At 40.8% G+C, this 12,249-nt stretch overlaps 1 protein-coding gene and 1 non-coding gene across 2 annotated transcripts in view; one reads left to right on the forward strand and one right to left on the reverse strand.

The window, feature by feature from the left end:
- ORMDL3 (ORMDL sphingolipid biosynthesis regulator 3) overlaps positions 1-12,249 on the reverse strand; it is an 83,230-nt gene that overhangs the window by 42,678 nt on the left and 28,303 nt on the right. The gene's annotated exons all lie outside the window — the stretch shown is intronic.
- On the forward strand, positions 548-659 carry LOC132779858 (U6 spliceosomal RNA). The gene has a single exon (XR_009631848.2). It is a non-coding gene; the product is annotated as a U6 spliceosomal RNA (small nuclear RNA).

Genomic DNA, 12,249 nt, shown 5'->3' on the forward strand with positions numbered 1-12,249 from the left:
ATCGTTAGTTAAGTTGGCTCTAATAGTCTTTCTATACTAAAAACACCAACCTGTGTTTACTTTCACAACGAACTGGATGACACTTGTTGCAGAACAGGTGTGACACATTCAGCAATATTTACTACCTGGACAGGTGATTATGGAGAGAAGTCCACACAGTAACACCCTGAATTGGCATGCAGGGCAGACATCAGATGTTTTGTTAACTGAGATAGAAATAGTCATCAATCCCCAACCGTTTGGATCTCCAATTACCCAAATACAACCATGTTATCTTGGCACACAAGCCCGAAAATCTCATAAGCACCTCTGCTTGACAATAAAAACACAATAGTAGCAACGAGCCCCATAAATAATCATTTTGTTAGCCTTTCATGAAGCACAACTCCTGCCTGAGGCAGTTGCCTCCACCTAATGATAGGATCAGTCTTGTTTACATGCACGTGGCTTAGAATCAAGATGCATCTATCTCTCATTCAGAAGGACCAGGAAGCTGACACTTCACTGCAAGTATGCACACACTAACATTTTCAAAAGGTATCTCTATGTGCTTGCTTCAGCAACACAGATTCTAACATTGGAATGATACAAAGGAGATTAGCATGGCCCTGAACAAGAATGGTGTGCATACTCATGAAACATCTCTGATGCAATGTTTTGTCGTGGACGCAGACAATAGAAATGTTTGCAAAACTGGAATAGTTACAAGTCTATGGGACTAAAAAAAAAAGACAGGGATATTGCACCGGGATTGTGGCGCAGCTGGCTGAGTGTCAGCTGCATTAAGATCACTCTGACCAAAAGGTCATGAGTACAAAGCCAGCCCAGGTTGGAGTGGGTTTCCAACCAATTGTGTAGCCCGTTGTCGACCTTTGCAACCCGAAAGACAGTTGCATCTGTCAAGTAGGAAAATAAGGTACCACCTTAAAGTGTGGGGAGGCTAAATTAACTAATTTATGAGGCCATAAAAAAAGACTTTAGCAAAAGCATGCAGGGAATGCGGAAGTACTTCATCAGTGTCGCAGATGGACGATGAAAGCGACAGCTCCCCTGGCGGCCAGAAAAAGTTAAATAGCCTCTGTCTATGTCTGTATATGTTGTATGTCAAAATTGACATTGAATGTTTGCCGTATATGTGTACACTGTAATCCGCCCTGAGTCCCCTGCGTGGTGAGAAGGGCGGAATATAAAAGCTGTAAATAAATAATAAATAAATACTGGAAATCTATTTTCTAATATCTGCCCCATAACATCCCTTAGCATTTATGTTACATAGGAACGGGAACCATTTTTTGGGCTGATGGATCCAAATTCCAGCTAGGAGAAGATTCTGAGGGATAGGACTAAGGACATCTGTGACTCAAGGTACAGTAGGTCGCATCAAGTAAAACTTGGGTTTATTTATTTATTTGGAACATTTATACCCTGTCCTTTCTCGACCTCCAAGGATGGACTCAGGACAGCTACCAACAGGCAACAATTCAATGCTGAAACAATAAAGCACATCATAAAATACAACCAAATGCCTAAAAAGTAAATATCAATATGCATTAAAACAGTTCACCAGGTTAAAACATCATCCAAATCCATCCAAATTGTGTTCCAATAAAATCTCATCATTGCCAGTAAAATCAATCTAATCTGCAAATAATTGCTCCCATAATCAGGATTTAAGTTTCTTCCGGAAGGTCAAGAGGGAGGGGGTAGATCTAACCATCTTAGGGAGAGAGTTCCACAGCCGAGGGGCTACCACGGAGAAGGCCGTCTCTCGTCCCTACTAAACGTGACTGCAATGGCGGTGGGACCAACAGCAGGGCCTCCCCGGATTATCTTAAAGTCCTTGATGGTTTGTAGGGGAGACACGTTCAGACAGATAAACTGAGTCGGAACCGTTGTACCAATGAGATATTCCTACATTCAGTATCGAAAGCACACATCTGTACTGACTCATGAGTCAGCCGCAGCACAGCAACAAAGCAAATCTCCCAATCCATAAATTCCTTCTTTTCCTCAGCAGATGACTGGGATCCCTGTGAGTCACACCTAACCCATCAGCCACAAGTATCTCATTTCTGATGTAAGATTTTTGAATGAACCTCAGAAGCTGCAATACATCAAACCAGGGCACAGGTTCATCTCGTTCAGTAATATTCAGTCTGCCTGGCATCTCCCTGAGATAATATTGCTCAGGACTTTTCACAGCAGTGTGAACAGGTGGCTCCCCAAATACATCAGCTAGGCTGCTTAATATACTTGGACTAATTCAAAGAAATACTAATCATCAATTGAAGGGGAGTCAGGGTGGGAGAATGACAGATCATCAAGTTCAACCTCGAATTTTACTTCACCATTGACAAAGGCTTTCAATCAATAAACTTTCCCAGTCTTACATGAAGATGCCTGGCATTGAGCAAAAGTACGCTGACGAAATCTGAAATGGCACTACTATAACTGGACTTTCCCTATTCTGGGTGGCAGATTTATGACGTCTCATCTTAATTAATGCAACCATGAATGTTCTACCAAGCTCAAAGTTTACAGAGATATTTATATACCTGCCTGTTGAAGTGACTATGTTACTTTTGAATGCATTGGATGATGTGGAAAAGGATGCTAATAAAAGAGAAAGGAGCAGCACCATATTTTTGTGTTAACAGCCAGGTATAAATTGTTTTGTATCAAAAAGCCTATTGCACGGTTTTATATTTTATATGTTAATGTTTTTATCTGTATTTTATATTGTTGGGGGGAAAATAATTGCCCCCACCAGCACTGATTTAGACTATTCTCAGCAAGTTTTGCAAGAGCCCTATTAAAGGAGACGGATGTTATTAGCAGTGCACACCGCGAATTGAGAATATACTGCAAGTTGCTTCTGGCGTGAGAGAATTAGCCATCTGCAAGGACGTGTTATCATCCTGTGGGAGGTTTCTCTCATGTTCCTGCATGGGAAGCTGGGACTGACAGACAGGAGCTCACCCCAAATTATGCATTCGAAGACGGATGTACACAGGCCTCTTGCATAATCATCTAGTAGAGAGGCCATTACATGTTCACCATTAACTCCACACCTAGTTCTGAACTGTCTTTAGATCTATAGTTCTATGCTCTCACAGTCAAATGAAGAGAGGAAGAGAGAGATGGATTTTGTAACTGTTCTGTCCTTCAAGCTTCATATAATTTTGGATCCTAAACATCTGGCAGTCCGAGGACTGCTCTAAGCGAAACTATGATGCAAATTGAGCATGATTTTGGTACCTATTTATAGATCTACCCATTATAAACAAAGAATAGGCTAGATTCACCCTGCAAGTGACCTTAGTTTAACAGATCAGTCTGCTTAATAGGACAGATCCCCATCTTCATTTACACTCATTTAAAGGGATTAAAGCAACATAAGGTAAAGATAAAGGTTTTCCCCTGACATTAAGTCCAGCGGTGCCTGACTCTGGGGGGTGTGCCATCTCCATTTCTAAGCCGAAGAGCTGGTATTGTAGACACCTCCAAGGTCATATGGCCAGCATGACAGCATGAAGCGCTGTTATCTTCCCATGGGAGCGGTACCTATTGATCTCCTCACATTTGCATGTTTTTGAACTGCTAGGCTGGCAGAAGCTGGGGCTAACAGCGGGAGCTCACCCCGCTCCCTAGATTTGAACCTGCGATCTTTTAATCAGCAGCTCGGGGATTTAACCCACTGGGGGCTCCTTCAGTGACATACCATTCTAAATATTGAAATACACAGCCATAGAACGGAAAAATGAGACAACAGTTCCTTTTTTGCCCAGGCTAAAGGTAGTTGTCTTGGATCATGTGTTTGAGATTAATCAGCCTATCCTTATCTGCTTGGTACATATTCCCATGTAGTTTTATAGAGGGAAAAGAACTACAACACACCATATGAACAGCATATAATGCCACTAGCTTCCAGTACATTTCCAGTCTGACTTCAAGTGATGACATTTAAAGCCCGCAATGGGTTTGGTACCATGATACCTAAGAGAGCGTCTCTCCTGATACAATGCCTGTCCAAGAACTGCAGGAAGAACTCCTCTGTGTTTCAACAATGACGTTAATATGAAGACATGGGAGAGAGTTTTCTCAGTTGCGGCAGCCCAGCAGTGGAATCTCTTTCCCTTGGAGGCCAGACTAGCTTCATTTAGAAGCCAAGCAAAACAATGGCTGTTACTAAAGCCTTTGGGACTGATTTACAGTGATTCAAAATGCTCATGCACTTGGCTTTAAACTAATTTAACCTCTTAAATTTGTTATGCTTTTAACTGGATTGTTGTTATGAATTGTTGGTTGGTTTGACAGAACAGGATTCAAATAAATAAATTAAACATGTTCTAAATCCTTCAACATTATTATTATTGTTTCAGATCTTGTAAGATGTTTACTGAGTTTACCTGCGTGCTATTCTGAGACCTTGTGATATAGAGAAAGGTAGTCATTGATTAAAAAGCCATTAGATTTTCATTGAGGCAACTTGTACAAAATGCAGAAAACCTGCTTTTGTAAATGAAGAGGAAGAACTGTTTAAAAGCTACAGACAATGCAGTTGTTGTTGCCCGTTTCTGGTCAAAAATGATTTAACTGCTTGTGTGCCCTCTATTTTTTTATCAATTTCATACTTATTTATGCAATTTTACATGAAATAAATAAAATAAAAACACTGTTATATAATCCAGTTCAAAGCAGATTATCTGGATTGTAAATGGCAGTGTAACCTTGCCAATTTTGACCTTTGAAAAAGAGTGAAAACCTGGCTCTTTGGGCAAGTGTTTGGAACCTCAGCGTGACCAGATAAACTCAAATCAGAAAATGAACTAGGAACAGCAAGTGGGGTTTATATATCTGTGGAATGTCCAGGGTGGGAGAAAGAGCTCTTATCTGTTGGAGGCAACTATGAATATTGTGATTGTCCATTTTGATTAGCATTGAATGGCCTTGCAGCTTCAAAGCCTGGCTGCTTCCTGCCTGGAGGCATCCTTTGTTGGGAGCTATCAGCTGGCCCTGATTATTTCTTCTCTGGAATTCTTTTGGGTTTTTTTTAGTGTTGCTCTTTATTTACTATCCTGATTTTGGATTTTTTTTAAAAAAAATACTTGTAGCCAGATTTTGTTCATTTTCACATTTTCCTCCTTTCTGTTGAAATTGTCCACATACTTGGAGATTTCAATGGCTTCTCTGTGTAGCTTGAAATGGTGGTTGTTAACGTGGTCTTTCTCCCACCCTGGACATTCCACAGATATATAAACCCCACTTGCCGTTCCTAGTTCATCTTTCGATTTGAGTTTATCTGGTCATGCTGAGGTTCCAAACGCTTGCTCAAAGAGTCAAGTTTTCACTTATCTCTTATCAAGTTTCCAACAGACCTCACTATTTCTGAGGATACCTGCCATAGATGTGGGCGAAATGTCAGGAGAGAATGCTTCTGGAACATGGCCATGCAGCCCGGAAAACTCACAGCAAGCCAGTGATTCTGGCTATGACATTTGACAACACATTGAACATTATTAGTTTACAAAGCTAATTTTCGTTTTTAAAAATAGACAAAGAGAAGAGACCTAGCAAAATCAGAAACAGTGGAACCTATATACGAGGGTTGAATGAAAAGTAATGCCTCCACCTTTGTTACTTGGGTTTGGATAGGAATATTTTAATAAATCAAACGCAGAAATAATCCTTAGGATGTGCTCTTTAACTACCACTATTCACTTTTCCACATACTTAATCACCAGACAATTGGATACATTTGTGCCAATTACGAACAAGTTTTCTGAAGCCGTCATGGAAGAAGTCGACACTGTTTCTGCAACCCATTGTGCACACACAGATATTTCAATAGCAAAGCAAAGCAATAATGTGACCCACGCATTCTTGTGAAATGTCAATTATGCTTGAAATTTCTCTGAGTGATACGACGATCGTCTTGAATCAATTTGTCAACCTTTTGCTTGTGAAACTCAGTGGTTGCTGTCAAAGGACATCCAACTCTTTGTTTGTCATGCAAGTCAGATGTTCCCACCTCAACATCTTTAAACTTACTCTCCCAAATATGCACAGTATTCATATCAATGTTGTTGTTGTTCATTTGTTCAGTCGTCTCCGACTCTTCATGACCTCATGGAACAGCCCACGCCAGAGCTCCCTGTCAGCCGTCACCACCCCCAGCTCCTTCAAGGTCAGTCCAGTCACTTCAAGGATGCCATCCATCCATCTTGCCCTTGGTCGGCCCCTCTTCCTTTTGCCTTCCACTTTCCCCAGCATAATTGTCTTCTCCAGGCTTTGCTGTCTCCTCATGATGTGGCCAAAGTACTTCAACTTTGTCTCTAGTATCCTTCCTTCCAGTGAGCAGCCGGGCTTTATTTCCTGGAGGATGGACTGGTTGGATCTTCTCGCAGTCCAAGGCACTCTCAGAACTTTCCTCCAACACCACAGCTCAAAAGCATCGATCTTCCTTCGCTCAGCTTTCCCTAAGGTCCAGCTCTCACATCCGTAGGTTACTACAGGGAATACCATGGCTTTGACTAGGCGGATCTTTGTTGCCAGTCTTTGTTGCCAGTCTTGTCTCTACTCTTTACTATTTTATCGAGACTGGACATTGCTCTCCTCCCAAGAAGTAAGTGTCTTCTGATTTCCTGGCTACAGTCTGCATCTGCAGTAATCTTTGCACCTAGAAATACAAAGTCTGTCACGGCCTCCACATTTTCTCCCTCTATTTTCCAGTTGTCAATCATTCTTGTTGCCATAATCTTGGTTTTTTTGATGTTTAGCTGCAACCCAGCTTTTCTATTCATATCAATACAATCAGCATAAACAGCTTGCATTCTCTGATTAATCTCCTTTGGGGTGACACCTTCTGTTGTCAAGAATTCAATGACTGCACGTTGCTTAAGTCTCACTGACCGACAGTCTGCGCAGGGTTCCATACTTTGCACTTTAACAACACAACTGTTCAATGCTAAGACTTCCCGCCAAAATAGAGCTGTAGAAGAGAGTCTACTGAACAAGCCAGTACCTGCCACATACCAGTACTGCCATCTGTTTAGGAGTTACGAAGGTGGAGGCATTACTTTTCATTCAACCCTCGTAGTTTCTAAACAAAGTCCTTTTTAGCTCAGGAGCCATGCCCAGTAGCAAAGAAAGTTTTCATGACTTCCCTTAGGGTCTCGACTGAGGATTTAATGCCAGGGATGTCTGCAATGCTGGAAAGCTTCCATTTGCAGTGGAGAACAAAGTTCAGGCTATTGATTCTTTCTGGGCATCAGGGATGAATGTATTTGTAATAGATTCCTGACAGATAGAGGCTTAAGCTTTAGCATTATCAGAGCCAGCAAGGACTTATGCAAATTGGTCTAGGTTTCATAACCTCTCGCACTTTAATTGTTGTTTACCTCTCCAGCAAGACAGGACAGAACTATTAAACTTGACCTAGATGTGACAGCAGAAGTTGTTTTTATGCAGCATAAGGGATTGGGAAGGTGAAACAAAGTTTTAAAAGCAAAGGAGGCAGGAGGAGAATCTTCTTCTTATGGAGGTCTCTTCAACCTTCATTAGAAACTAGAAGGGACCTCACTTGGTCTTATTTATATTGTTTCTTGTATTTTATTTTTATTTTTATATTTTATTGTCGTTATATTACAATATTACAATATTGTAATTACAATATAATGGTATGGCTATGTCCATGACGCTATGCCCCCTCCACATTGTTAACTACACAAGCAACCTGCACGTTATCAAAAGAATACAGATAAATGTTTATACTCTTCCTACCAGAAATCAAAATACTGAAAACAAATTGTAGGATGAAAGAGCAGTGAGATAATAACAGTTCACTAGGGCATCCTGGTGAATGATGGTTTTGCTAGACTGGCGAGTGACATTAGGTTTGGTAGCCAACAATAGTTTAATTATACATGATATAATAAAAAATATGATATTAGAAATGTTATCCCCCTTCAGGCACTATGTGTATGCACTAATACTCGTCAGTCACATTTCTTCTTTGAGAGTATAGAATAAACTTCTTTCCACCTCAATCTGCATAGTAAAGACAAAAATACATAGCAGACTGTCTACAGTCCTGGGTCTGACATCGTGATAAACCACGGTTTAGTGTAAAGAATGGACCACAGAGATTATCTGGTTTGTGCACAGCCACAAGATGTTTGCTTCTATTTTTGCTTAACCTCAAATAACTATTAACTGAACACTAAACTGTGTTTAATGTGATCTATGGTTCGCTTAAACAAGCCAGAGCTTTATAACTCATGGTTTCAAGTTTGATTGTTGCAAGCAATCATGAGTTAACATTAATCACATTTCATTGGTTTGGATGGCAAGATGTGGTTGAGCAAATTGAAAATGAATGCCTCTGAATTCCCCACAAATGGAGGCGAGGGGAAGTCAGTTAAGAATAGATATACTGCAGTTCATTCTCATTATACTAAAGTATGATGTAGCCTGATGTCGGAATATGGCCACACACAATGCATGGATCCGATCCACTTCTACATAGGAAAAAAAAAAAAGAAAAACTAGAAGGCAACACAAAGAGGCAACTAATATGATAAAAGACTTGAAGCATCTTATTAAGATGGTGGTTGAGGTTGTTTAATCTGGAAGCAAAGAAAAACAGCTAAGCAGGGGCATGACAGGGGCTTATAAATATGAGTGGCTTGAAGGCACAAGTAGTTTATCAATAGTTGAACTGGAGTCAGAGGAATAATTTATATTTATTTATCATGTCAGGAGCAAAGCAAGCAGTTGTATTGCATTTTAAACAAACAAACAAACAAACAAACACAAACCACAAAGTTTGTAAGCTTGGTCATTGGTTAAATGTCCTTTGACCAGTAGCTGGCCACTTGGAGCGCCTCTGGTGTTACTATAAGAAGGTCCTCCATTGTGGAATAATGATTGGAATTAACACAAGGGAGTAACTTACCATGAAGGGCATAATTATGAAATGATATGAATGGCAATGGCAGGCCTAAATATAGCATGTCTGAAACAAAACTCCATGACCTGGAACCATCTATATAAACCCAACTGTGGGGAGGCACAATACTTCTCAAAATACCTATAGTTGCGTTTCTCAACCTGGGAGTCAGGACCCCGGGGGGGGGGGGGGGCACACGAGGGGGTTTCAGAGGGGTTGCCCAAGACCATCAGAAAACATATATTTCTGATGGTCTCAGGGACCCCTTTGGATGAGAAGGCCAAAGATCGCTAATCCTGTCTTTCTCTTCCTTTTTGGAAACAGACAGCAAATTCTTCCACCAAAAATCTTCTTCCTGCTGTGATTGGCTGGCCTCAGCCAAGGGGAGGGCTCTTTCTGAGACTCCAAGCGGGGAGGGGACAGCAAGCATGCTCAGCGCATGGTAGCACGGTGCGCGTGTGCGGGCGAGGGAGAGCATGTGAGGTTGGAGGGAGGCTTGTGCCATTGAACCCCTTCAAGGCAGGGGTGTTCTGTGTGGGAAGTTTGGCCCAATTATATTGTTGGTGGGATTCAAGGGACTCTTTTATTGTAGAGGAACTACAAATCCCAGCAACTACTACACCCAAATGTCAAGCTCTATTTTCCCCAAACTCCACCAGTTTTCACATTTGGGCATATTGAGTATTTATGCCATGTTTGGTCCAGAACTATCATTGTTTGAGTCCACAGTGCTCTATCTGGATATAGGTAAACTACAACTCCAAACCTCAAGGTCAATGTCCACCAAACCTTTCCAGTATTTTCTCTTGGTCATGGAAGTCCTGTGTGCCAAGTTTGGTTCAATTCCATCATTGGTGGAATTCAGAATGCTCTTTGATTTTTGGTTAACTATAAATCCGAAGCCCCCAGTGGCGCAGTGGGTTAAACCCCTGTGCCAGCAGGGCTGAAGACCAACAGGTCACAAGTTCGAATCCGGGGAGAGGTGGATGAGCTCCCTCTATCAACTCGAGCTCCTCATGCGGGGGCATAAGAGAAGCCTTCCACAAGGATGATAAAAACATCAAATCATCCAGGCGTCCCCTGGGCAACGTCCTTGCAGACGGCCAATTCTCTCACACCAAAAGCGACTTGCAGTTTCTCAAGTCACTCCTGACACGACAAAACAAAAACAAAACTATAAATCCCAACAACTACAACTCCCAAATGATAAAATCAATTCCCCTCCAACTCCACCAGTATTCAAATTTGGGCATATTGGGTATTTGTGCCAAATTTGGTCCAGCAAATGAAAATACATCCTGCATATCAGATATTGACATTACAATTCATAACAGTAGCAAAATTATAGTTATGAAGTAGCAACGAAAACAATTTTATCATTGGGTGTCACCAGAACATGAGGAACTGTATTAAGGGGCCGTGGCATTAGGAAGGCTAAGGAACACTGACCTATAGTTTCCATCTATGTCTCGGAGCTTCTGACACTGTTGCGAAAACACATGCCCTTCAAAACTGGAAAAATAACACATTCCTCATCTATCTTTCAATAGTCAAAATATCTTACTGCTTTAGCTATGCATGAATGTACATTTCAAAGACATTGGCTTCAAAATCATGTATTTTAAGAAATATGACGGTTTTACATCTGTATTTGCTTAGCCCAGCTTTATATCCTATGCACTTCCCTTTTCTAGTTTGCTTTCTTTTTCACTCTTTACTTTCTTTTTTTATAATTATATTTCAACATTCAATAAACAGCTAAAAAAATGCATGCTATTCTCCTTATAGTATTACAAATACTCCAGTAAAATAATTTCTGCAAGAAGTTTGGAATGTGTTTGAATATAGCTGTGGAACCAAATGTGCCAGATAATATATAGTAATATTATTATTTCAGACAGTGCAGTATTTTCTCTCCAAAATACTGCACTGTCTGAAATCTTGGAGATCTACTACCAGGCTGAATTGAATGAAAATACATGCCAATTTTCTCTGTTCCTAAGTGAAGATACATGAAAGGACACGAGGAAAACACAGTTGAGATGAAATGGCACCTTTTGAGTTAAGTACAGGCTGTGTCTCATCTGGAGCAGCTGTGGAGATTATAAGGGATTTGGAAACCAGGATTAGTTGGCTGCACGATGTAATTTCTGCGTCTGTTCACATCAGTGAAGTTTAAAAAACCATACCAGCCAAAACTGATGGGCTGATGAGGAGCAATTTATGGAGGGGTAACATTAACCAAACTGATGGTATTGATACCTCACTTCTGAAGGCTGCATTCCTTCACACACAATGAACTCATATCACCTGTTGCCAAAATGAAATTCATCATGGAAAAATGTTAGTTCATATAAAGAGAGTCAAAGCATCTAAAGAACAAAGGGCTTTCCTCCTGCTGCTTATTGCTTATCCCTTTTATTTATGCAACATTATGTATTATTTATTCAAACATTTCTGTCCCACCCTTCAGCATGTGATCTCGGGACACCATACTGATCAAATCAATTTGACCAGTTTAAAATAATACAGAATTTAAAATTAAATTAAAAGCAAAATATAAATTTAGTACATTGAAATAGACTAGAAACGTATCAAACAAAGGAATAAGTTAACACTGATTAAAACCATATGCTGCACATTTAGAAAAATCTATAAGGTCCCAAAGGTTTGTGTAAAAAAACCCAAACAAACCTGTTTTTACTTCACAACGGAATTAAGCTGACATTGTCGCCCTAGGGCTGAGAACGGCGGTCAACAAATGCAGCAAATAAATAAATAAATAAATGTCATTGACATCAATGAGCCCCCGTGATGCAGTGGGTTAAAGCGCTGAGTTGATGAACTTACACCGGGATTGTGGCTCAGCTGGCTGAGTGTCAGCTGTATTAAGATCACTCTGACCAAAAGGTCATGAGTTCGAGGCCAGCCCGGGCTGGAGTGGGTGTCCAGCCATTGTGTAGCCCATTGTCGACCTTTGCAACCCGAAAGACAGTTGCATCTGTCAAGTAGGAAAATAAGGTACCACCTTAAAGTGTGGGAGGCTGAATTTAACTAATTTATGAGGCCATAAAGAAAGAAGACTCCGGGGAATGTGGAATGCGGAAGAACTTCATCGGTGTCGCTGATGGACGATGAAAAGCAGCAGCTCCCCTGGCGGCCAGAAAAAAGTTAAATAGCCTTGGTGTATTTGTCTGTATTTGTTGTCTGTCAAACTGGCATTGAATGTTTGCCATATATGTGTTTACTGTAATCCGCCCTGAGTCCCCTGCGGGGTGAGAAGGGCGGAATATAAGAAC

The sequence above is a fragment of the Anolis sagrei genome, chromosome 6, assembly GCF_037176765.1.
Source record: "Anolis sagrei isolate rAnoSag1 chromosome 6, rAnoSag1.mat, whole genome shotgun sequence".
Taxonomy (NCBI): Eukaryota; Metazoa; Chordata; class Lepidosauria; order Squamata; family Dactyloidae; genus Anolis; species Anolis sagrei.